Source organism: Pseudophryne corroboree, chromosome 6 (genome assembly GCF_028390025.1).
Source record: "Pseudophryne corroboree isolate aPseCor3 chromosome 6, aPseCor3.hap2, whole genome shotgun sequence".
NCBI classification, from domain to species: domain Eukaryota; kingdom Metazoa; phylum Chordata; class Amphibia; order Anura; family Myobatrachidae; genus Pseudophryne; species Pseudophryne corroboree.
Genome location: NC_086449.1, coordinates 8,895,713 through 8,922,182, shown reverse-complemented (window position 1 = coordinate 8,922,182; position 26,470 = coordinate 8,895,713). Strand labels below are relative to the sequence as shown.

The 26,470-nt window shown below is 48.6% G+C and overlaps 1 pseudogene; it reads left to right on the top strand.

Annotated features, from left to right (window-relative positions):
* The first annotated feature begins 1,527 nt into the window (after nucleotides 1-1,527).
* Nucleotides 1,528-2,437, top strand: LOC134933934 (olfactory receptor 5AP2-like; annotated as a pseudogene).
* The last annotated feature ends 24,033 nt before the right edge of the window (nucleotides 2,438-26,470 follow it).

Below are 26,470 nucleotides of genomic sequence, written 5' to 3'. Positions count from 1 at the left end.
TTTTCTTCAAACATGAACATGGGCACAGAAATGAAGTTCCAAAACGTGTTTAGACAATATTATAGACTTTCTGTTTACTCTGCTCATCCTTTGACCAAAGCAACTTCTCCCCTCCTTTCCATACATCATAGGAACTCAACCTAAACACAGCATATCCTGGGCCTGACCCGGGCGCAAGTAAAACGTCGAAGGAAGTGCCCGTAGTTTAACTTATGTGCATGTGTCCCGGTGGTCAACACCAGATCAAAGCCGCATGGAGTTCCAATAGGTGTTCCGGGAAGGTGACAGAGGGAGTGGCTCGAGGAAGCGGGTGTGTTGGGAACTCCTCTGACCCCAGCTGACAAATTCCAACGGACATTCTGAGCAACCGTAGGGTTGCTCGGCAGTGCGATGATGTGCCGATGCACGCTTGATAATGTGCCTTTCTGCGCACTATGATGGATTGGAGCTGTATCTGGTTGGCTTCTCAATAGACCGTCCATCAGCTGCAAAGTAGTGGTTGTGACCAAAACCGCAGCCACTACTGCTCAACGTCCATCTCTGAATCAGGCCGTCTCTACCGGGTTTCTGATAAGAACATACTGTAAAGAGTAGCAGAACCCAGATCAAGGGATGTGATATACTCCTCCCCAACCTCAGCATTCTTCCAAACTAATAACTATTATTCATGCTCTAACGCTAACCCTATGTACTGTACAAATTGATTACCCAAATCCATCCAGGTCCAATAACATTTATACATGTTATTAATAATACTAGTATTTTGAACCCATCATCCTGCAGACTTTTTTTGTTTCTAGTCCACTAATCTCTCCCCTTGTTCCTCCCATCTCCCCCAGTTTCTGTGGTCTCCCCTCTTTCCTCCCATCTCCCCCAGTTTCTGTGGTCTCCCCTCTTTCCTCCCATCTCCCCGTTTCTGTGGTCTCCTCTTTCCTCCCATCTCCCCCAGTTTCTGTGGTCTCCCCTCTTTCCTCCCATCTCCCCCAGTTTCTGTGGTCTCCCCTCTTTCCTCCCATCTCCCCCAGTTTCTGTGGTCTCCCCAGGGGACGCGGCTCGTGGTGCATACTATGTGGACCTTCCTGCAGCTCCCTTTCCGAGCCCGTGCTAGACACATGCCTTACTGCATTATACTGTATAGTACAGTACGTATTGATTGCATGTAAAGGATGGATGAAACTATAGATAATTAATGCGTTAGAAGGTGTGTGTGTATATAACCCTGTATTGTCCGGTTACACAGTGGCTAGCATTGCTTTGCTAGGGCCATTGGTTTGATTCTGATCAGGATACAGTATAATCTGTTTGAAACTTTCTTCATTTTTGCATAAGATTCATCCCACAGTCCAGCACCATACAGAAAATGAATCGGCTTCGGAGAAATACGGACCAATAGGGTGTGTGTTTGGGTGGTGGGGAAACTTACACTGTGACATGTATAATGGTGAAAGGAGTATGATTCAATAACGGTGTACTGTTAAAATTGTTATTTATTTGTCTTTCTTTTCATCACTACAGATAAAGATTACAATGGGCGTCATAAAAGTGACACAAGTGAGAGTCTTTGTGTTTTCCGGTCTGTATTGTCCCCTTCCTCTTTCTCTTCTTCTTGCTTGTTTACTTGGTGACCTTAGTTGGCAATGTTGGCATTATAGCTGTAGTCCATAGGACATCCAGCCTCCACACTCCAATGTACTATCTCCTGAGTTACCTCGCCCTGGTTGACCTCTGCTACTCCTCAGTGATAACACCTAAAATGCTCTTTGACCTTCTGTCCAAGATAAAGTCCATCTCATTCGTTGGTTGTGCTCTTCAGTTCTTCTCCTTCGCGGTCTTAGTAGGCATAGAGTCTCTCCCGCTCTCCAGCATGTCCTATGACCGATATATCGCCATCTGCCATCCTCTTTATTACGTCTTAATTATGACCAATAAAAAATGCTTGAGTCTGGTTCTCCTGTCTTTATCTCTTGCCTTCTTGCAGTCATCAGTGCAGACCAGCTGTGTATTCAGTCTCCAATATTGTGGACCAAACCTTGTAGACCACTTCTACTGCGACATGCCACCACTGCTCAAGTTGTCCTGCTCTAGGACAATTTCGTGCGATATGATATCTTTATTCTTCGTATGTTCGTGTGGTATTGGCTCTATGGCAACAATTCTGGTCTCCTACACTCTAATTGTTTCTTCCATATTAAGGATGAAATCCAGTATGGGCAGGCAAAAGGCATTCAGTACATGTTCCTCACATCTCATGTGTGTCTCCATCTTCTACGTTTTCTTCATGTACCTGCGGATATCTACCAGTCACTTTGAGAAAGAAGACAAGGTGGTCTCTGTTTTTTACTCTGTAGTTATACCCATGTTGAATCCACTTATAAACAGTCTGAGGAGTCAAGAGGTGAAAAGGGTCATCATGGAAGTGATGCAGAAATCTCATTGAATTAGATCAAAGATTTTTCTGGCCCTGAGATTTTTCTCCCCCCCCCCCCCCACATGGAACGTGACTCAGGTAGACATCTTGGGGGCACAAAAACTGACAATATTTGAGGCGGGATTTAATGGCGTCCGAGTTTGCCAGAGGTGCAGGATGCCGGTTGAACTCGGGCTTTCTTTAAAGCGTCAGTCATTCACAAGGCAAAACCATGTCTTGCAAATGCCTGCCGCTTTAAAACAACGTCCGAGTTCGTCTGGTATCCCGCACCTCCGGCAAACACGGACACCAGTACGTCTCACTTTTAGTCCTGTTATATGCTTTTAAATCTTTTTCACTCTTGCGCAGTCTTCCCTTCTCTGAAAAGGTGTTGCAAAACATGCAAAAAAAAATTCACAACCAATTTATTGCCCTATTGTCCAAGGAAATTCAATTAATGGTTGCCAAAAATATACTAAAAATATAACATAATGCAATTAAACCTGGTATAACTTTCTACACATATGCGTATGAAACATGCCAAATAGAAAAAATGTAAGTGCGCAACCAACAGCAGCTGGTAAGAGGAAGGTCAAATCCTCAGATAAAAACGAAATAGTAAAAAACGAAGAGTGTATACCAGCGCTGGCTGACAAATTAATACAATGATGGTCTGCTTCGTGTATAAAATTTAAAAAATTTATTGACATAACATATGTGAAACAGTTAAAAGGAAGGAATAAATTCCTAATACCACTAGGTGGCAGTGTGAATTGATATTCTCTATCTGGATTAACTGGTTAAAGAATTTTCCACTCTCCTATATTGCCAATGTCAATTCCTTAGGGCTAGGACAGTCTCCCAAGATGCATTCACTGTTTTGATAAATAGTTACCGAATCCACAAAATGATGGGCATCAGCATTAGGACAAGTCCATTTAAAGCTGTAGATGTGGATCCAAACCGGTTGGTGCAAATCATCCAGTGCTGGAAGAAAAGTCCAATTGTTGCCAGGGGATGACAGAAATCTCGTAGGTCAGTTCAGAGAGTGGAGTCCAGATAGATGTGGAATGAGCTCAACGCGTTTCACTGGCACAAATACAATCCAGCTTCCTCAGGAGAATGCGTATGAAACATGATTTTGTTATACTGAAATCTAGGAAAGATACATCATCCCAATAGGTCTTTATGGAGAACATATATCAGGACACATTTATACAATGGTCTGCACCAACACTCATTATATGCTGTATTTGGTCAATCCTAATGTACCTTTATCCATATTGAAGGAGTTTTGTTAAATACATGTTTATTTCTAGCCCAGGAATTCTTGTTTCCTTTGAACTCTAAACTGAATAAAAAAGGACTGATTGTTCCTTCTGATAGCAGGTCATCTCTGAATAATTAATGAAAACTTATAGAGAATACAGTATTTTTCTGAAAAACATTTTGACTAAATAAACTTATGTCAGGAAATCATGAGGGCACAAATAATATTTGTATAGTTGTCCTGAATTAGCTATCGTCATCACAATAATGAAGGTTATTCGGCAAAAGTACATGAATTTTATGCACAGCTGAAACTAGAATTGCAACATTGCCTCAGCCAGCTTTTATAAATTACACAACATGCACTAGCGGCAAAAATATTTAAATGAAAATGAGATTTACTATTGTTTTATACCCGATGTGCACTTTATTGAATATGGGGCCCGATTCAGCATGAGTTGTAGTTTTGCGAAAAATCGCAGAACTACAACTCCGATTGCTGGGTTCCCCCCCACTAAAATGCAAGCACATTGCTAAACGATGGGCTCGCATCTTAAGGGTTGCCCCCTGCCTTCGCACCCTAGCTGCAAAAGGCAGTTGCCAGTCCGCCATGTTTTGGGTCGCAGTGGATGCGGACCGTGCCACCCCGCCCCCCCAACGCTGCGTCGCCGCCCCTGCTGGTTCTTAAACGGAGATCAAATACAATCACATTTAAGTCTTCGTACATGCGTGCAGCGCCATACGCAGAAGTGCGTATATCGCCTAATAGCGATTTCCGCACTTCAGCGTTCAATTCTGCATCGGGCCCACTGTCACAAAAGTCTGTGCAAGATAAGTTATCAGAACTGATGAGTATTTCACCTACAGCAGAGCTTCCCATTACAGTCCAGGTTTTAAGGATATTCATGCTTGAGTCCGCAAGGTTAAATCAAATTGCCTGAGGTACTAATTAAGTCACCTGTGCTCAAACATAGATATCCTTAAAACCTGGACTGTAACAGCAGGGTTTGGGAAACTCTGACGTATAGCAACCCTCATTCACTTAGAACGCAATATGATCCCTGGTATTTGGTTGTCCAGAGGACTTAACCTTGATATTGTGATAACTTCACCAGTGGTGTGTTCAAAGAATGAGGAGATGGCACCAAAGTAGAGTAATAGTTGAAGCACCGAAAGAATTCAGTAGACATTGCATATAGTCAACATAAAAGATCTTTGAACAAGCCGAATGGAGGTGAAACGGGCATCTCAGGTCACAAATGTCTTGTCTGTGCATGGAAAGGACCTATGGTGGCAACACTCATGTAAATCACCTGTCAAATCTGCTCTATCTCCAGTAACCAGGCACTCTACTCAGGAAGCCCTCTCACTAGAATCCATGCAACACTGGTAGTCCTGTACTGTACATTCAACAGGACAACTGACAGCAGAGACGCTCCTCTTTCCGGTTTCCCTATAAATTGCAGCACCCTGGTACTCTCATCCTCCGTTCACTGTTCTATCCTCTTCTGCACACTGGGAGACAGCAGATGCTGGGGTCTTCTCCAACTTTCTATATCCTTTCAACCCTGAGCTGAAGTACTAAGACGCCCGCCGACCGCAGCAATATGGTCTCGCCGCTGCGGGATCTGGGAGCCCCCCTCACACCTCCCAGCACTCACTGGCCCCTTCATCGCTCTCCGTTCCGGCTACAGGTGCCAAGGCACCTGGACAGCTGCCTCCCCACAAGCAGTGTGCTGTGTAGACCCTGTTGCTGCCAGATACCTGCTGGCCTGGAGAGACTGCGCTGCCTTATGCTGCGGCCTGGCCCGACCCTCTGAGCTTCCGGATCCCCCTGCACTGCAAATCTGTCCTTTGCTAATACTGCGACCTACGGCCTCTCCTACCCACTGCCTGATGGACCCCAGGCGTATGCTGTGCCTGTATGCTATACCTCCACATGGTGCAGGATATCCCTCACGTGGCTCTATCCATACAGGGTGTAGAAACATAGAATTTGACGGCAGAAAAGAACCACTTGGCCCATCTAGTCTGCCTCTTTTTTTATCCTTTAGGCATTCTCAACACTTTTTGAACCTTAATTCTTTGTAAGGATATTCATATGCCTATCCCAAGCATGTTTAAATTGCTCTACAGTCTTAGCCTCTACCACCTCTGATGGGAGGCTATTCCACTTATCCACTACCCTTTCTGTGAAGAGATTTTTCCTTAAATTTCCCCTGAACCTCCCTGTGACAGGACGGTCCCGTACGAAAGCACTCGCCGCTTTCGCGTCCCGTCGGCTGCGCACAGAATGGAAGGTCAAGTCACATGAGGCCTGACCACATAGGGGATTCCCACTTACCGTCAGTAACCGCCTGTTACTGACTCCACCCACTGCGTTGTGGGCGGGTTTATGCTGCCACCACCAAACTCCTAACCTGCCGTGGCGTTTGGAACCACGGTTCTGCTCTGTATGTGCCGACGCACTGCCTTACCACACCTGTGTGGCGTTGACGAATCCCCACCAGCCACTTGCTAGGCCTCTACCGGTAGCTGGCGGAAGGCGGAACTTGGAGACGTTAGGTGCTTCCCTGGACAGCCGGACGACTGGGCTAGGTTTGGCATAACCCTGTAGGTCACAAGATGACGCGGTCTTCTTGAGGCAAATGGTATTTATTTGCTCAATAGTTCTAAAGAGAACTCTTCCCTATTGCTAGGGGCAACAGCATACAGCAAGATGTTCCACCAATACTGGAGGCTCACAGGCCTCCTTTTTATGTCAGTTTTCCACACAGTACCACAGGGGGGGTAAGCCCTCCCTGTCTTCTCCAACCAATCAGGTTATCACACAAAATATAAATAAATACAAGTTACATTTCAAAAGTTAACAATTAGATAAAGCACATTCCTGCTCCTCTTCATATATAACCAAACCAGTGGCTTTCCCAGACACAATCTGATTATCATCTTCATGTCTCTTTCACAAATGTAAATGTAACTTGCATTTCAATTGCATTCACCCTCTCACACATAGACAACGTTCTTATACTGTAAATTAAACATAATCTGCATCACACATAATGCAGCCTAAGAAATCTTACATCAAACTGTTGGTAAACGAAACCCACTAGTTTGCATTCATAAAACACAATCTGATTTAGCAGCCCCTTGTGTCTCCATGCAAAACCAGTTCTGAGTCATCACACCACAGGAGATGCTGAAGGCACAGTCTTCTTTCTAAACCTTCATTTGTACCTGAAAGAAAACATTTGCCGACCAAAAGGCCTGCTAATCGACACCCTGCTTTAGCTAGGACAAGTAACATATGACTGGCTATGTACAAGTTGCTGAACAACAATTGTCAAGGTCTTTTAGAAACAAAATACCTTGTACTTTCCTCATAAGTGCCCTGTACATCAGTTCATCATTCTCCAACTGCGCACTGCGCAGCGATAGAACATATGACACCTTATTAAACATACTTTAAATACCCGGTGCCTAGCACCCACAATACATTTAAAGATGGCAACTAGCGCCAGTGCACAGTTTAAAAGTGGCGCCAAGAGCCCATTGTCCTCCTAATGGTGCCGGGCACTAGGGATTAACCCCTTCAGTGCCGCGGCTGCCATTACACGTGTGGCTGGTTAGTCTCTCCGGTCACACTCCTCCCCCCCCCAATTCAAGCGGGAAACCAGGGAGCCATGTCCCAACGATTTGACTCCTGGTCCCGCAGTCTGTTGAGTTGAAGGGGACGCTACCTGGGTAGTGTAGGCTCCGGCCTAGACAGTTCATCCATAGTGTAGTGGGCCTCTCTTCGTGGGTGCACAATGTTCAAATAGTCCACCTGAAGTCCAAGTTCAAGGCTCCACCACAAAAGTCTGTCCAATTTCCCCAAGGTAGGTTGCAGCCAACTAACAGGTGGGTGGTAAGTCACCACGGTGGGGGGCCAGTTACACACAAGTGCCACCCACGGTGTCCCAATTGTGGCATACCCCACCTCCCACAATAGCAGTATACTGCTCAAACAGGCCACAGGGTGCTCCTGCCCATGTGGCTCTTTCTGGCTCGGTACTAATCCCAGTCTGTGCAGTGGCGCAGTAGTTCGTAACACACAGTCCTGGTCAAGAATGTGCGCCATCAGCACTGGAGAGGGTACCCGAGCCTCCTTCAATGACTGGAATGCCAACTCGCAAGCGGGTGCAAAGTCCACTGACTTGGGAATGCCCTTTCTAGCCATCTCTGTCAAGGGGTTCACTACAGGACTAAAGTCAATGACAACGCGTCCGTAGGGCCTTACAGGTTCTAAGGTCAGTACCGGTCTGGGTGATGTGGGTCGGGGACAGCCTCTGGTTGCCTCCACCCCCTCTGGTTTGGGCCTACCCCTGTCTCCTCCCACATGGTGCCCCAGGCACTGCACCTCCGTCATACCTATCTGGCAACTGTCTGCCCGAACTGTCAGACCTGCCCTCCAATCCTCTTCTGTCGACCTATGACTCGGGAAACCTACCCTGTCACCTAGGCCTACTCTTCCCTCCTCGTCCGCTACCTGTGCCACAGTGATGGCGGCCAGACCACCAGCCTTTGGATCCTGTGTGGCATCCACTACAGGGAGGCTGCGTGCCTTCCCCGATCTACTGCGCACAGGCAGGGGACCTGCTATGTCCACAGCAACTTGCTGCAAGGGTTCTCCTATGAGCAGAGGCCCAGAGACAACACAATCGCTGGAGTGCCCCAGCTGCCAACACATGGCACCAGCCGTACAGTTGGTCTGGGCGTCATCCGACATTCCAGACCAGGGTAAGCTCTGTGTCAGGCACTTCAGGGTACGGTCTGTCTCCGGGTTACTGTCCAAAGGGGTTTCGCTGGCAACCGACACCGGTTGCGCAGGAACATTCCCTGGGGGGATCAGTTGGACACATTCCCTATCTGGTCTATCCCTCCCACTTTCCTGGCTACCCTGTACCTTAACCCTTCCCGCCAGGTCAAACTTCCCGCCCCAACCCTGTCAAGGCCGCTGCCAGAGTGGCGCATCATGCCTTTCGGGGATGGATCAGAGAGTTGAGCCTCCCTAAACTCCTGCCTGTGGCCCTCAATCTCTCCTATATTGGGACACTCTACAGGGGGATCTAGGTGGGGACTACTAGGGTCAGTCTGGTAGGGGTCAGTCATGGAAAAGTCAGTGTGGTTTCTCATACTCACCGCCGGAGTTGGCAAACCACTGGGGTCAGGAGCATCATTGGGCACCCCCACAGGATCAAACGAGATGGAACCGACATCCTCTGCGTTGCTAGTGGACGTAGGCATACCAGAGGCAAAAGGCATGCGGGGTCGATGTGCTGATCTAGCCGCTGTAATCTTTTCCTCTGGGCTGGTTGAAGCTGTGGTTGGCTGTGCTGGCAGTTGTCTAGCAGCGGTAGTCTTTTCCTCTGGGCTGGGCTGTGCTGGAGCAGCTGATGTCAATGGTGGTTGTGGAACTTGACTCCGGGGAATGGTGCCAACAAACGTAGTGACGATCCCACCACCCAGATCATTTCCTAGGACCACATCAGTTGGGAGACCATCCATGACGGCAACTTCTCGCAACTCTGGTCCAGCTCCCCAGTCCAGGTAGACTCTTGCCATGGGAACCGCTTTCTCCATTCCATCTGCCAGGGTGACCTTGGCAGTGCGACCCTGCAATACTGCAGCAGGATCTATAAGGTGGGGGCTCACCACAGTGATTGAGGCCCCAGAGTCTCTTAGGCCTTCCCCCTGCAGGGGTCCCACGTGGACCGGCTGCAGGTGCCTCCACATGTTGTGTAGGGGCTGTTTGGCCATGCAGGTGACTCTCTCCGCAGAGTGCACCGGTCTCTCGCAACACTCCATCGGACTGACTGGAGGGGGAACAGTCTCTGTAGGCTCATCTCCTCTCGACAAACAAGCGATCCGGGCTCCAGCACTCGGATTTGGGGCACGAGTCTGGGGTGCTTGGGATACAGGACAGTTCATCCTCAGATGTCCGATTTTCCCACAGCCGTAGCACTTCTTCTCCAGTCGTGGCAACGATGATCTCTGATCAGTTGCAGGGACGCTGCGGTGCGGTTGCTGGCCAAGAGCACCCGGGTTGGAAGATGCTTGTCTTTGGGGGTGATGAGCTGAAGAGGGGGGTCCCCTTGGTGGTACAGTCTGTTGGAGCTGGCTGCTGGCGGGGCGCTTCTGCCCCTGTGGCCGAATTGCCACATACTTGTCTGCTAATTGGGCAGCCATCTTTAAGCTGGGTGGCTCCCGATCTAGCACCCACTCCTTCACTTCTGGGGCGCACCTGCGGTAGAACTGCTCCCTGCAGATCAGGTCAATCAGTGCGTCCCATGTAGTGGCTTCAGAATCTTTCACCCACTTCACCACGTACTGCCGCAGCTGGGTGGCGAACTGCTCATGGGTGCTGCTAGGATTCTTGGGCAAGTCTCTGAACTTCTTCCTGTAAGACTCTGGAGTGATGAAGAATCTCTGGAGGAGGGCCTTCGCGACTTCGTCGTAATCCCCACAGTCCTCCGTGGCCACTCCTCGAAAGGCCTCCAAGGCCTCTCCATGCAGAGTGGGCACAAGGTGTCTCACCCACTCTGACTTGGGTAAATAGTGTAGTTTGCAAGTCCTTTCAAAAACTTGCAAATGTCCATCAATGTCCCCATCACTGTCTGCAAACTTGGCAAACTGAACGCGTCCTGATCTGTGTACAACAGCTGACAACGGCTCCCGGGGTACCACGGCTGGTGATGCCCGCTCCGCAAGCCACATCCGGATGACAAGCATGCGTTCTTGCTCCGTTGCCCTTTCCCCCAATTCCGCTAGCCGATCTGCTAGGGTATCCGGGCCGCCCCCCCTGGGACATTGGGATCCTGGCCCTGCTAGGGATTGCTGGGAAACATTGCTGCTGTGAGAGAGGGCGGGGCTTGTGGGTCTCACCGGTTCCTTACGAAGGACCACTGTTGGGCCGTCCTCTGCGATGCTGACGCCGTCAGTGCTTTCCACCTCCGCCCGATGGGACTCCTCCAAGCTCATGAGAGCCGCCTTCATGACGCTTCTGGACGCGTTGAAAGGGATATCCACACCCTTCTCCTGGCACACGATCTCCAGATCATCCTTGGACATTCCGCTGAATTCCGCCATCTTGTGCGTTCTCCTGCACTGCAGTTACTCCTCTCCTGAGTAACTCGGCATCTCCAATCGGGTGATGAAAAGCCGCCTGGGATAATCCCACCTCTATGCCAATAATTTCTGTGACGGGATGGTCCCGTACGAAAGCACTTGCCGCTTTCGCGTCCCGTCGGCTGCGCACAGAATGGAAGGTCAAGTCACACGAGGCCTGACCACATAGGGGATTCCCGCTTACCGTCAGTAGCCGCCTGTTACTGACTCCACCCACTGCGTTGTGGGCGGGTCTATGCTGCCACCACCAAACTCCTAACCTGCCGTGGCGTTTGGAACCACGGTTCTGCTCTGTATGTGCCGACGCAATGCCTTACCACACCTGTGTGGCGTTGACGAATCCCCACTAGCCACTGGCTAGGCCTCTACCGGTAGCTGGCGGAAGGCGGAACGTGGAGACGTTAGGTGCTTCCCTGGACAGCCCGACGACGGGGCTAGGTTTGGCATAACCCTGTAGGTCACAAGATGACGCGGTCTTCTTGAGGCAAATGGTATTTATTTGCTCAATAGTTCTAAAGAGAACTCTTCCCTATTGCTAGGGGCAACAGCATACAGCAAGATGTTCCAGCAGAATAAGATGGTACAATTACAATACTGGAGGCTCACAGGCCTCCTTTTTATGTCAGTTTTCCACACAGTACCACAGGGGGGTAAGCCATCCCTGTCTTCTCTAACCAATCAGGTTATCGCACAAAATATAAATAAATACAAGTTACATTTCAAAAGTTAACAATTAGATAAAGCACATTTCTGCTCCTCTTCATATATAACCAAACCAGTGGCTTTCCCAGACACAATCTGATTATCATCTTCATGTCTCTTTCACAAATGTAAATGTAACTTGCATTTCAATTGCATTCATCCTCTCACACATAGACAACGTTCTTATACTGTAAATTAAACATAATCTGCATCACACATAATGCAGCCTAAGAAATCTTACATCAAACTGTTGGTAAACGAAACCCACTAGTTTGCATTCATAAAACACAATCTGATTTAGCAGCCCCTTGTGTCTCCATGCAAAACCAGTTCTGAGTCATCACACCACAGGAGATGCTGAAGGCACAGTCTTCTTTCCAAACCTTCATTTGTACCTGAAAGAAAACATTTGCCGACCAAAAGGCCTGCTAATCGACACCCTGCTTTAGCTAGGATAAGTAACATATGACTGGCTATGTACAAGTTGCTGAACAACAATTGTCAAAGTCTTTTAGAAACAAAATACCTTGTACTTTCCTCATAAGTGCCCTGTACATCAGTTCATCATTCTCCAACTGCGCACTGCGCAGCGATAGAACATATGACACCTTATTAAACATACTTTAAATACCCGGTGCCTAGCACCCACAATACATTTAAAGATGGCAACTAGCGCCAGTGCACAGTTTAAAAGTGGCGCCAAGAGCCCATTGTCCTCCTAATGGTGCCGGGCACTAGGGGTTAACCCCTTCAGTGCCGCGGCTGCCATTACACGTGTGGCTGGTTAGTCTCTCCGGTCACACTCCCCCCCTCCAGTCTCAGTGTATGTCCTCGAGTTCTAATACTTCTCTTCCTTTGAAGAATGTTTCCCTCCTGAACTTTGTTAAGACCCTTGATATATTTGAAAGTTTCTATCATGTCCCCCCTTTCCCTTCTCTCCTCCAAACTATACATGTTAAGATATTTTAGCCTTTCCGGGTAAGTTTTGTGATGTAGGCCATGCACCATTTTAGTTGCCCTTCTTTGTACACTCTCTAATGTATTTATATCCTTCTGGAGATATGGTCTCCAGAACTGGACACAGTATTACAGATGAGGCCGCACCAATGACCTATACAGTGGCATTATCACTTCTTTTTTCCTGCTACTGACTCCTCTCCCTATGCAACCAAGCATCTGACTTGCCTTTCTCATTGCTTTGTTGAATTGCTTTCCTGCCTTCAAGTCACTTGAAATAGTGACTCCTAAATCCCTTTCCTCCTCAGTAGTTTCCATAATACAGGTTGAGTATCCCATATCCAAATATCCGATATACGGAATATTCCGAAATACAGACTTTTTTGAGCGAGAGTGAGATAGTGAAACTTTTGTTTTCTGATGGCTCAATGTACACAAACTTTGTTTAATACACACAGTTATTAAAAATATTGTATTAAATGACCTTCAGGCTGTGTGTATAAGGTGTATATGAAACATAAATGAATTGTGTGAATGTAGACACAATTTGTTTAATGCACAAAGTTATAAAAAATATTGGCTAAAATTACCTTCAGGCTGTGTGTATAAGGTGTATATGTAACATAAATGCATTCTGTGCTTAGATTTAGGTCCCATTGCCATGATATCTCATTATGGTATGCAATTATTCCAAAATACGGAAAAATCCGATATCCAAAATACCTCTGGTCCCAAGAATTTTGGATAAGGGATACTCAACCTGTAGTACCCTTGATAATAGGATTTTAGTACCTACCGGTAAATCCTTTTCTCTTAGTCCGTAGAGGATGCTGGGGACTCCGTAAGGACCATAGGGTATAGACGGATCCACAGGAGCTTGGGCACACTATAAAGACTTAAACTGGGTGTGAACTGGCTCCTCCCTCTATGCCCCTCCTCCAGACCTCAGTAAGAAAACTGTGCCCAGGAGAGATGGACATTTCGAGGAAAGAATTTATAAACACGGTGAGTGTCATACCAGCTCACACCACGAACACACCGCAGAACGTGGCAACACAACCAATAATAAGACACCGCATGCCATGGCATGAACAACGTCCGCAACAGTCTGACAGAGAAGAAACACCACTAGAGTGTAACCAAAAACAATAACTGCAGACACAGTACGCACTGGGACGGGCGCCCAGCATCCTCTATGGACTAAGAGAAAAGGATTTACCGGTAGGTACTAAAATCCTATTTTCTCATACGTCCTAGAGGATGCTGGGGACTCCGTAAGGACCATGGGGATTATACCAAAGCTCCAAAACGGGCGGGAGAGTGTGGACGACTCTGCAGCACCGAATGAGCAAACAAAGGTCCCCAAAAAAACAGGGCATCAAACTTGTAGAGCATAGCAGAAGCGTTTGATCCCGACCAAGAATCCGCTCGGCAAAGTTGAATCACCGAGACTCCTCGGGCATCCGCCCAAGAAGAGCCCATCTTTCCATTAGAGTGGGCTTCCACCGACTTCGGTAACTGCAATCCAGCCGTAGAACGAACATGCCAAACCGCATCACAGATTCAGCGTGTAACAGACTGCAGAATGCAGACTCCCAAACCATGTTGGGAACATACCAGACAAAGAGAACCTCTGTTTCTCCAAACTGAGCCAAGATCGGCAACCTACATACTCAAATCCCTGGCTAGATCAAGGGAATTTGAATCAGCTAATGCCTAATAAACCACCGGCATCAAAATAGGCCGATTTCTGCGAAACCCAGAAACCACTCTTGGTAGAACTACCAACCGAGTACACAATTCCTCTCTATCCACCTGAAAGATCAAACAAGGCACTTGTGAGACAAAACCACTACTTCCGACATCCGCCTTGCGGACGTCAAAGCCGATAGCATGACCACTTTCCAAGAGAGAAATCTTGTAAAGAAACTTATTATGCTTGCATCCACACCGGTTAGTAAAGTATGGATAAGCACGACCTAGCTGAAAGTCTGCCATAGGAGCCTTCCTGGATACACACCGAGACACATAATTACTCCAACTACTGTGGTAATGCTTTGCTGTTAGTTCTCTCCTAGCCTGAAGAATGGAAGAAATGAATTCACTGGGAACACCCGTTCGGCTTAGGATATGGCATTCAACCGCCCCGCCGTCAGACGCAGCTGCGGTAAGTCATGATACACGCCCTGATCTTGTTGTAACATAACCTCACGTAGAGTAAGAGGGCAGTAATCTTCTATGAGTAAACCCTGAAAAACTGGATAGCCAACCCTCGCTGGCTAGACCGGATTCAAGAGGATCACCGGAACCCTTTGATTCTCTTACGCTTACCATCGTCAGAAAAGTGAAAGCGGAGAGGCCACATAGACCGACCAAAACCACCCACGGTGTCACGAGGATGGCCACTGCTATATCTTGAGTGTCCCTTGACCTGGAGCAATCTCCCTGAGGCCTCTCGTTGAGGCGAGACGCCAACATGTCCAATTGCGACACTCCTCAAAGACTTGTCACGTCTGGGAAAGCTTCCCGATGACGACTGAATTTTTCCCGGCTGGATATTGCGGCAGCAGAGGAACTCTATTTCACCGTCATTTACCTCCGGAACGAAGACTGCTAACATAGCGGTTACCAGACTTCCCACTCAACTGCAAACTGTGCATCTTCCGCCATTGCTGCTTTGCTCCTTGTTCCGCCATAGCGGCTTACTTACGCCACTGCTGACAAGTCGTCTGGCAGAACTAAAACGGGCAGAACACGAAGAATACGTTCGTAGAAAATAGCTCTTAATTCAAGAAAGCTTATAACAGACAAGCTTCCCAACATGACCTTATCCTCCGGAAATACGTCCCTTGCAAAGGACTGCTCCCCAGCTTCGGAGATCTGTATGCACGGACACCAGGATCTAAACCTGGATCCCGAACCTTCATTCCTCTATAAGGAGAGAACAGAGCAGACACCACAGGAGCGATGTCCTGGCCGTTAGGATTATATTCCGGTGCATGCGCATGTGAGACCCGGATCACACTTCCAACTGGTCTCTTGAACACCACTCTGGTATTAGACCTGCTTACCGAAAAAGGCCTCTTAGGCCGCACCCATCTGTTTTATTAACGGAACATATTGATGAGGAGTCACCTCAAAGCCGATCCAACTCTGGATCCTCAGACCTCTTTCCACAGGAAAAACACCGAACCTTAACCGGTCAGTATCTACTCTGAAACCCACTTTCGACCTCTGCGTCGTTGGGAACAACAGTCAATCCCTGTGCCGAAGAACAGTCAGAGAGAAACAACAATTTGCACCTTGATACAGGGACAATCAGACAATGTCCTGAACCTGACGCACCTTTGTATGGCGTCACGTACTACCTCCCCTTCCAGAGGGGAACGGCAAGATCTATTAGAAAGAACAGTAAGGGAAACAACCGTAAGTCAGAATGTCCCCTTGTGGATTCTATAAATAACTCACAGGTCCTAGCCTATTCCTGGACTAACTGAAAATTAGTAGACGAGTGCTCACCGGAGTGAGGACCAGCCCGATAGACTCAGCGACAAGCGGTGGATGTAGTGGAAACAGAAACGACCTCCACTTCTGCGAACCTAACAAGGCTGCAGAACTCTTACCTTTTCACCTTCCACTGTCTGCACAGAAAAGGAAAAGAAAAGAACGGTATTGAACCGGTTAAAACGGCTGCATCCCACAAAAGAATGCGTCACCCACCGTTGCGAAGGAGGCTAACTCACGAAGTTAGACTTACCAGTGGTATCCGCCGAGATTGACTGACCATAGGCCACACCAAACAGCTGTATACCTCCCACCAGCATCTCCCGGAGACATCCTCCGCATTTTTCCGGTCACACCTCCTGCTGTCACTTGGCAGCCTGCTGTAATGTTATACGGTAGAATAAACATAGGCAAGCCTACCCACTCTGGGTAGGGTAATTTGTCAGATGCCTACCCGAACACTACACTCCTTCAAGTGCATGCAGTGCAAATAAGGTCAAAGTATAGAAATAAAATTTCACTTAGCTGCCTGTGTATGATCCTTTGCGTCGACCAGGAGTTGACTGTCATGATTTTCTCTCCGCGTTGTGAAGAGAAGAATATTTTGACTCCTTGAGAGAATCGAAACCAACTCGTCACGGCCAATCTAGAGCTTAATCAACAGAGCGATCAGCACATAAGAATACCATTATTTCTTTTTCATCCACTAGGGGTCACTGGAGTACTCTTGGGATATGGATGGTGTTAGCAAGGACTGGGCACTGAATATTTAAATTTCAGTAACTCTCCTCCCCTCCATACTCCCCGAATACCTGTGTTTTTTCGGTGCTCACATGGATAGGAGCACAAAGTGTGGAGTTCCTCCACATATTCTACTTTTAGATTATTTTTATTTTTTATACTTTTTTCTATTACAATCCTTTCCCAGCTTACACGAAAGCTCTGGGTCCAGGATTACAGAAGCTGCTGCGTGCAGCTCTTGGCGTGTCGGGCCTCACAAAGGAGCCCCCTCACAGCTACAAGCAGCTCAGCTAACAACAGCTGAGGCTGGAGAAGGGACTGGACGGCACTTGATCAAGAAGCCCCGTCAGAGCCCATGAGCACATAACTTCAGCAGTGCTGCAGAGGAGAAGCCGACAAAAAGGTATTTCTGAACGGGGCGGTCAGTTACGCTGCCGCCCCGCCGTGTGGAGGACTATTAGACAGCCAAGCACGTTTCCACCCGGCCCCCCCTCCCCTGAAACTACCGCTCTCCGCTACCGCTGACGTCCGCTCCCCGCCTAGCAGTCCGGCGCCCTGCGCCGCTGCTCTCCCCCTCCCTCCCGCTTCAGAGCTCCGGGCCGCGAACGGCGGCTGGCGCGGCTGTCTGCCGGGGGAGGAGAGAGGGGAGACTGACCGCAGTCAGTGCTTGCTGCCGCGGGCCGTCTGTGAGGGGAAGGTCGCGCGGCCGGCCGCCGCTCAGAGGGATGTGCTGCAGGGCCGCTCCAAGCGCCGTTGTCAGCGCTCCCTGATGCTCTGCACAGACCGCGGTCTGAGTGAGCAGAGCTGCCGGCAACTCCCCCCCCCCCCCCCCCAGCGTGCCCTTCTGAGTGATTGAGCTGGCGCCGTGACAGGGACAGGGCAGCGGTCTGTCCCTGTCACGGCGCCAGCTCAGTCACTCAGAAGGGCACGCTGGGGTGGGGGTGGGGGGGGTCGGTTTGCCGGCAGCTCTGCTCACTCAGACCGCGGACAGCGCTCAGTGCTGCCGCGGTCTGTCCCTAAAAACAGTCCTCGTAGTTACTGGGCTCATGCTGGACAGGCAGGAGTTTCACTGTCCCTGTTCCATGCAGCGCAACTGCAGGGGGAGGGGGGGGGGGGGGGGGAGATTGTGTGCCCTCAGCAGCAGCAATAGACTGTTTTTGCTAAAGAAGGCTGTATTGTGTTATATATGCATAAGGGCACGTTTTATAACATTCAAATGCAATATGTAGTATGCTCTGTGTAACAGACTATACGCACATGGCTGGAGGCCATTTTTAACAATGCTTCCTGTTTCTTTTCTAGAACTTTCCTGTCCTACAACACTCTCCACCAGATGGCGCAGGGGTGTTAGTAGGAATTTTCACTCGTGCACTGTTCTTCAGCCATATACAGAATTTTACTGAGTCGTGGAATTTGTCTGGTTACATAATAGGTAAGGCGCCAGCAAAATCTCACTGCGCAAGATAGTGGGGTATTCAGCCAGGCAGTATTAATTTCACCAGGGTAGTGCGTCAGTCTCTGAAGTTTACGAGACTGAAGAAACTCTAATGCCTGATGGGGTAGTATTTACTAGACGAAACGGAGCTCCGGTGTGTTTTCCGGTTTCGGAATCTCTTAATAAGATGTTAGTAGAAACACGGAAGAAACCTGATAACCGGGTTTCTATACCTCGCAGATTTAAGTCTAGTTGCCCATTTCCACAGTTTGTAACATCTACACGCCAATGGTGGATTCGACTGTGTCTAAACTTACTCAAAATATTAACATTCCAGTAACAACTGCTACAACGCTTCAAGACCCGTCAGAGCGTAAACTAGAAGCTATGCTAGAGTCCATGTATACAGCAGCAGGAGTGTTGCTTAGACCTGGTTTGATTGCCATTTGGGTAACTAAGGCGCTAATGGTATGGATACCGAAACACAAGTCTGGTCTACATGACGATCACCTTATACCTCTCACAGATCACATCTGTGACGATGCCGAGTATCTATGTACAGCTTCTACTGACGTCTGTCAGCTCACTTCTTGCATTTCCTCGTCGCTAGTTACGGCACGACGAGCACTCTGGCTGCGGTCTTGGCAAGCGGAGGCAGAGGTCAAAAGAGGTATAGAGGCGTTACCTTACGGTGGCGAGAAGTTGTTTGGTCCTGCATTGGACAAATGGTTTTCTGAGGACATGGGAGGGAAGTCTGTTTCCCTACCATTGCCTCCAATGGTACCTAGACGGAACTACTCTGGCCTGGCCTTCAAATCCTTTAGACCTCAGCCCTTTCGAAGCCGTGGTAGAAGAACAGCCACGCCTGGTAGACGAGGTCGAGGACGTGGTTTTCAACAAACCAACACCTGTAATCAGGAAGCTAAGGTCACCCACAAGCCGGTGGCATGACGGGCTCCCAGCCCTTCTCGGACAGGGTTCTTATTCCAGTCTGTTTGTGGTACCAAAGCCGGATGGCTCGGTCAGGCCAATATTGAACTTACAGGGCCTCAATCAGTACGTCATTTACTACAGATTCAAGATGGAATCTCTGCGGTCAGTTATTGCAGGTTTAGAGCCACAGGAATTCATGATTGCGCTGGATCTCAAGGATGCGTACTTACACGTTCCGATTTGGCCGCCTCATCAGAGGTTCTTGCGGTTTGCAATACGGCAGAACCCGTATCAGTTTCACGTTTTACCGTTTGGCCTCTCGTCAGCGCCTCGGGTATTCACCAAAGTGATGTCTCTGATGATAGCTCATCTCAGATCCTTAGGAGTTATAATAGTTCCGTGCTTGGACGATCTGCTCATCAAAGCTCCGTCTCAACAGATGCTCCTCCAACATGCGTTGCTAATGTACAATGTACTAGTTCAGCACGGTTGGATTGTCAACTTCAAGAAATCACATCTAATTCCGTCTCAACGACTTCAATTCCTAGGTATGATTCTCGATACGGTAAATCAAAGAATTTACCTACCACATCAGAAAGTACAGATTATTCCTCATCTGGTACAATTAGTGCTCCAGCCACGCACAGTCTCGGTACATTTGTGCATTCGCCTCTTAGGCACAATGATGGTGGCTTTCGAAGCGCTTCAGGTCGGAAGATTTCACTCGCGTCCTTTTCAACTGGAGTGGTCGGGCTCGCATCTGCAGATTCACCACAGGGTGAGGTTGTCACCACGGACCAGAGTATCTCTACTCTGGTGGCTCAAAGTACACAATCTAACCGTAGGGAAACGGTTCGACGCCTAGAATTGGATAATTCTAACGACGGACGCGAGTCTCAGAGGTTGGGGAGCTGTGGTTCAAAATTGTCAGCTCCAGGGTCTCTGGGCAGATCACGAAAGATTGCTGTCTCTAAATGTCCTGGAACTCCAGGTAATTTACAATGGTCTACGACATGTAGTGCACATGCTCCGGTCTCAGACTGTCCAGGTGCAGTCAGACAACGCGACGGCGGTCGCGTACATTAACAAACAAAGAGGAACGAGAAGCCACATGGCAATGCGGGAAGTAGCTCGAATCCTCATTTGACCCGAGCCTCACCAAGTGATATTGTCGGCAGTGTTCATTCCGGGAGTGGACAACTGGGAGGCGGATTATCTCAGTCGTCGGGATTTTCATCCAGGAAAATGGGCATTAAATCCAGAAGTGTTTCACATGTTGGTCCAAAGGTGGGGTTACCCTCAAGTGGACCTGATGGCATCTCGTCACAATCACCAAACACCCCAGTATGTGTCCAGAACGAGAGATCCAAAGGCAGTGGCGGTGGATGCTCTCACAATCGCGTGGCCGTACAGCCTCGTGTATCTGTTTCCACCGTTTCCACTGCTCCCTCTGTTGCTAAAACGGATCAAAAGAGAGTCCGCCACAGTCATACTAGTGGCGCCTCATTGGCCTCGGAGAGCTGGGTTCTCGGATCTCCGCGGATTACTCGCAGACGATCCTTGGCCGCTCCCACTACGTCCGGACTTGTTACAACAGGGTCCGTTCCTTTACCCCGATTTAGCGCGGCTGCGTTGGACGGGGTGACTGTGGAGACCGCCCTCTTAAGAAGAGAGGGCATTCCAGAATCGGTTATACCAACCATGTTACGTGCTAGGAAGCCAGTTACGGCAGCTCATTATTACAGAATTTGGCGTGCCTATATAGGTTGGTGTGAAGCCCGACATCATCTTTCAAGTTATCCCGTCTTTTGTTATTTCTACAGACGGGGTTAGATGGAGGACTGCGTTTATCTACACTAAAGGTGTAGGTCTCTGCTTTGTCAATTTACTTTCAAAGACGATTGGCTCTATTGCCGTCTGTACACACCTTTCTGCAAGGTGTCCTCCGAGTACAGCCTCCATTCATTCCACCTACAGCGCCATGGGACTTGAATCTGGTTTTAGTTTTCTTACAGTTGTCATATTTTGAACCCTTACAGCACGTGGATATTAAGTTTCTCACTTGGAAAACAATTTTTCTTCTAGACTTAGCTTCGGCAAGGCGTGTTTCAGATTTGGGTGCCTTGTCATGCAATCCACCGTTTTTGGGGTTTCATGATGACAGAGCGGAACTTCGGACGAATTCCGTTTTATTGCCAAGGGTAGTGTCATCTTTTTCACCAATGGTAGTTTCTGTGTGAACAGGTAATTCGGGAACTTTGGATGTGTTACGCGCATTACGCGTTTAGGTATCCCGAACGTCTACAGTTCGTAAGACGGATACATTGTTTGTTCTCTATCATGCTGCCAAGATGGGTTGGCCAGCTTCTAAGCAGACCTTATCCAGATGGATAAAACTGACCATACGTCAGGCTTACCTTCATGCTAGGTTACAGCCGCCTACATCAGTAACAGCTCATTCCACACGTTCTGTGGGAACTTCATGGGCAGCTGGTCGTGGAGCTTCTACGACGCAGCTTTGCCGTGCGGCTACATGCTCATTAGTGCACACGTTTGTGCGCTTTTACAAGTTTGATACGTTTGCGGCATCAGCATATAGCTTTGGCCGCTTAGTGTTACAGGTGCCAAACAGCTCTCCCGCCCACAGGGAAAGCTTTGGTACGTCCCAAGAGTACTCCAGTGACCCCTAGTGGATGAAAAAGAAAATAAGAATTTACTTACCGATAATTCTATTTCTCATAGTCCGTAGTGGATGCTGGGGACTCCGTCAGGACCATGGGGAATAGCGGCTCCGCAGGAGACAGGGCACAAAAAGTAAGCTTTTAGGATCACATGGTGTGTACTGGCTCCTCCCCCTATGACCCTCCTCCAAGCCTCAGTTAGGTACTGTGCCCGGACGAGCGTACACAATAAGGAAGGATCTTGAATCCCGGGTAAGACTCATACCAGCCACACCAATCACACCGTACAACTTGTGATTTGAACCCAGTTAACAGTATGATAACAACGAAGAAGCCTCTGAAAAGATGGCTCACAACAATAATAACCCGATTTTTGTAACAATAACTATGTACAAGTATTGCAGACAATCCGCACTTGGGATGGGCGCCCAGCATCCACTACGGACTATGAGAAATAGAATTATCGGTAAGTAAATTCTTATTTTCTCTAACGTCCTAGTGGATGCTGGGGACTCCGTCAGGACCATGGGGATTATACCAAAGCTCCCAAACGGGCGGGAGAGTGCGGATGACTCTGCAGCACCGAATGAGAGAACTCCAGGTCCTCCTTAGCCAGAGTATCACATTTGTAAAATTTTACAAACGTGTTCTCCCCTGACCACGTAGCTGCTCGGCAAAGTTGTAATGCCGAGACCCCTCGGGCAGCCGCCCAAGATGAGCCCACCTTCCTTGTGAAGTGGGCATTTACAGATTTAGGCTGTGGCAGGCCAGCCACAGAATGTGCAAGTTGGATTGTGCTACAGATCCAACGAGCAATCGTCTGCTTAGACGCAGGAGCACCCATCTTGTTGGGTGCATACAGGATAAACAGCGAGTCAGATTTTCTGACTCCAGCCGTCCTTGAAATATATATTTTCAATGCTCTGACAACGTCCAGCAACTTGGAGTCCTCCAAGTCGCTAGTAGCCGCAGGCACCACAATAGGCTGGTTCAAGTGAAAAGCCGAAACCACCTTAGGCAGAAACTGAGGACGCGTCCGCAGTTCTGCCCTGTCCGAATGGAAAATCAGATATGGGCTTTTGTACGATAAAGCCGCCAACTCTGATACTCTCCTGGCTGAAGCCAGGGCCAGTAGCATGGTTACTTTCCATGTAAGATACTTCAAATCTACCTATTTGAGCGGCTCAAACCAATGGGATTTGAGAAAATCCAAAACTACGTTGAGATCCCACGGTGCCACTGGAGGCACAATCGGGGGCTGTATATGTAGTACACCTTTGACAAAGGTTTGTACTTCAGGCACTGAAGCCAATTCTTTCTGGAAGAAAATCGATAAGGCCGAAATTTGAACCTTAATAGACCCCAATTTGAGGCCCATAGACAATCCTGCCTGCAGGAAATGTAGGAATCGACCCAATTGAAATTCCTCCGTTGGGGCCTTCTTGGCCTCACACCACGCAACATATTTTCTCCAAATGCGGTGATAATGTTGTGCGGTCACTTCCTTCCTGGCTTTAATCAAGGTAGGAATAACTTCCTCTGGAATGCCCTTTTCTTTTTAGAATCCGGCGTTCAACCGCCATGCCGTCAAACGCAGTCGCGGTAAGTCTTGGAACATACAAGGTCCCTGCTGAAGCAGATCCCTTCTTAACGGTAGAGGCCACGGCTCTTCCGTGAGCATCTCTTGAAGTTCCGGGTACCAAGTCCTTCTCGGCCAATCCGGAGCCACGAGTATTGTTCTTACTCCCCGTAGCCGTATAATTCTCAGTACCTTTGGTATGAGAGGCAGAGGAGGAAACACATACACGGACTGATACACCCACGGTGTTACCAGAGCGTCCACAGCTATTGCCTGAGGGTCTCTTGACCTGGCGCAATATCTGTCCAGTTTCTTGTTGAGGCGGGACGCCATCATGTCCACCTTTGGTTTTTCCCAACGGTTCACAATCATGTGGAAGACTTCTGGATGAAGTCCCCACTCTCCCGGGTGGAGGTCGTGTCTGCTGAGGAAGTCTGCTTCCCAGTTGTCCACTCCCGGAATGAACACTGCTGACAGTGCTATGATATGATTTTCCGCCCAGCGAAGAATCCTTGCAGCTTCTGTCATTGCTCTTCTGCTTCTCGTGCCGCCCTGTCTGTTTACGTGGGCGACTGCCGTGATGTTGTCCGACTGGATCAACACCGGCTGACCCTGAAGCAGCGGTTTTGCCAGGCTTAGAGCATTGTAAATCGCTCTTAGCTCCAGTATATTTATGTGAAGAGACGTCTCCAGGTTTGACCACACGCCCTGGAAGTTTCTTCCCTGTGTGACTGCTCCCCAGCCTCGTAGGCTGGCATCCGTAGTCACCAGGACCCAGTCCTGTATGCCGAATCTGCGGCCCTCTAACAGATGGGCACTCTGCAACCACCACAGAAGAGACACCCTTGTTCTTGGTGACAAGTGTTATCCGCTGATGCATGTGCAGATGCGATCCGGACCATTTGTCCAGCATATCCCACTGAAATATTCGTGCGTGGAATCTGCCGAATGGAATTGCTTCGTAAGAAGCCACCATCTTTCCCAGGACTCTTGTGCATTGATGTGCTGACACATTTCCTGGTTTTAGGAGGTTCCTGACAAGTTCGGATAACTCCCTTGCTTTCTCCTCCGGGAGAAACACCTTTTTCTGAACAGTGTCCAGAATCATTCCCAGGAACAGCAGACGTGTCGTCGGGGTCAATTGAGATTTTGGAAGATTCAGAATCCACCCGTGTTGTTGAAGCACTACTTGGGTTAGTGCTACTCCGACTTCCAGCTGTTCTCTGGACCTTGCCCTTATAAGGAGATCGTCCAAGTAAGGGATAATTAATACGCCTTTTCTTCGTAGAAGAACCATCATTTCGGCCATTACCTTGGTAAAGACCCGAGGTGCCGTGGACAAACCAAACGGCAGCGTTTGAAACTGATAATGACAGTTTTGTATCACGAACCTGAGATACCCTTGGTGTGAAGGGTAAATTGGGACATGCAGATAAGCATCTTTTATGTCCAGGGACACCATGAAGTCCCCTTCTTCCAGATTCGCTATCACTGCTCTGAGTGACTCCATCTTGAACTTGAATTTCTGTATGTACAGGTTCAAGGATTTCAGATTTAGAATAGGTCTTACCGAACCGTCCGGCTTCGGTACCACAAATAGTGTGGAATAATACCCCTTTCCCTGTTGTAGGAGGGGTACCTTGACTATCACCTGCTGAGAATACAGCTTGTGAATGGCTTCCAATACCGTCGCCCTTTCTGAGGGAGACGTTGGTAAAGCAGACTTTAGGAACCGGCGAGGGGGAGACTTTTCGAATTCCAACTTGTAACCCTGAGATACTACCTGCAGGATCCAAGGGTCCACCTGTGAGCGCGCCCACTGTGTGCTGAAAATCTTTAGTCGACCCCCCACCGCCCCTGAGTCCGCTTGCACAGCCCCAGCGTCATGCTGAGGGCTTTGTAGAAGCCGGGGAGGGCTTCTGTTCGTGGGAAGTAGTTGCTTGCTGCACCCTCTTACCCCTTCCTTTGCCTCTGGGCAAATATGACTGTCCTTTTGCCCGCTTGTTCTTATAGGACCGAAAGGACTGCGGCTGAAAAGACGGTGTCTTTTTCTGTTGGGAGGTGACCTGAGGTAAAAAAGTGGATTTTCCGGCTGTTGCCGTGGCCACCAGATCCGATAGACCGACCCCAAATAATTCCTCTCCTTTATACGGCAATACTTCCATATGCCGTTTGGAATCCGCATCACCTGACCACTGTCGCGTCCATAAACTTCTTCTGGCAGATATGGACATCGCACTTACTCTCGATGCCAGAGTGCAAATATCCCTCTGTGCATCTCGCATATATAGAAATGCATCCTTTAATTGCTCTATAGTCAATAAAATACTGTCCCTATCCAGGGTATCAATATTTTCAGTCAGGGAATCCGACCACACCACCCCAGCACTGCACATCCAGGCTGAGGCTATTGCTGGTCGCAGTAAAACACCAGTATGTGTGTATATACTCTTCAGGGTAGTTTTCAGCCTCCTATCAGCTGGATCCTTGAGGGCGGCCGTATCAGGAGACGGTAACGCCACTTGTTTTGATAAGCGTGTGAGCGCCTTATCCACCCTAGGGGGTGTTTCCCAGCGCGCCCTAACCTCTGGTGGGAAAGGGTATAATGCCAATAACTTCTTTGAAATTAGCAGTTTTCTATCGGGGTTAACCCACGCTTCATCACACACGTCATTCAATTCCTCTGATTCTGGAAAAGCTACAGGTAGTTTTTTCACACCCCACATAATACCCCCCTTTGAGGTACCTGCAGTATCAGAGATATGCAAAGCCTCCTTCATTGCCTGTGATCATATAACGTGTGGCCCTATTGGAAAATACGTTTCTTTCTTCACCGTCGACACTAGATTCATCTGTGTCGGTACCTGTGTCGACTGACTGAGGTAAGGGACGTTTTACAGCCCCTGACGGTGCCTGAGATGCCTGGACAGGTACTAACTGGTTTTCCGGCCGTCTCATGTCGTCAACTGACTTTTGCAGCGTGCTAACATTATCACGTAATTCCATAATTAAAGCCATCCATTCCGGTGTCGACTCCCTAGGGGGTGACATCACCATTACCGGCAATTGCTCCGCCTCCACACCAACATCGTCCT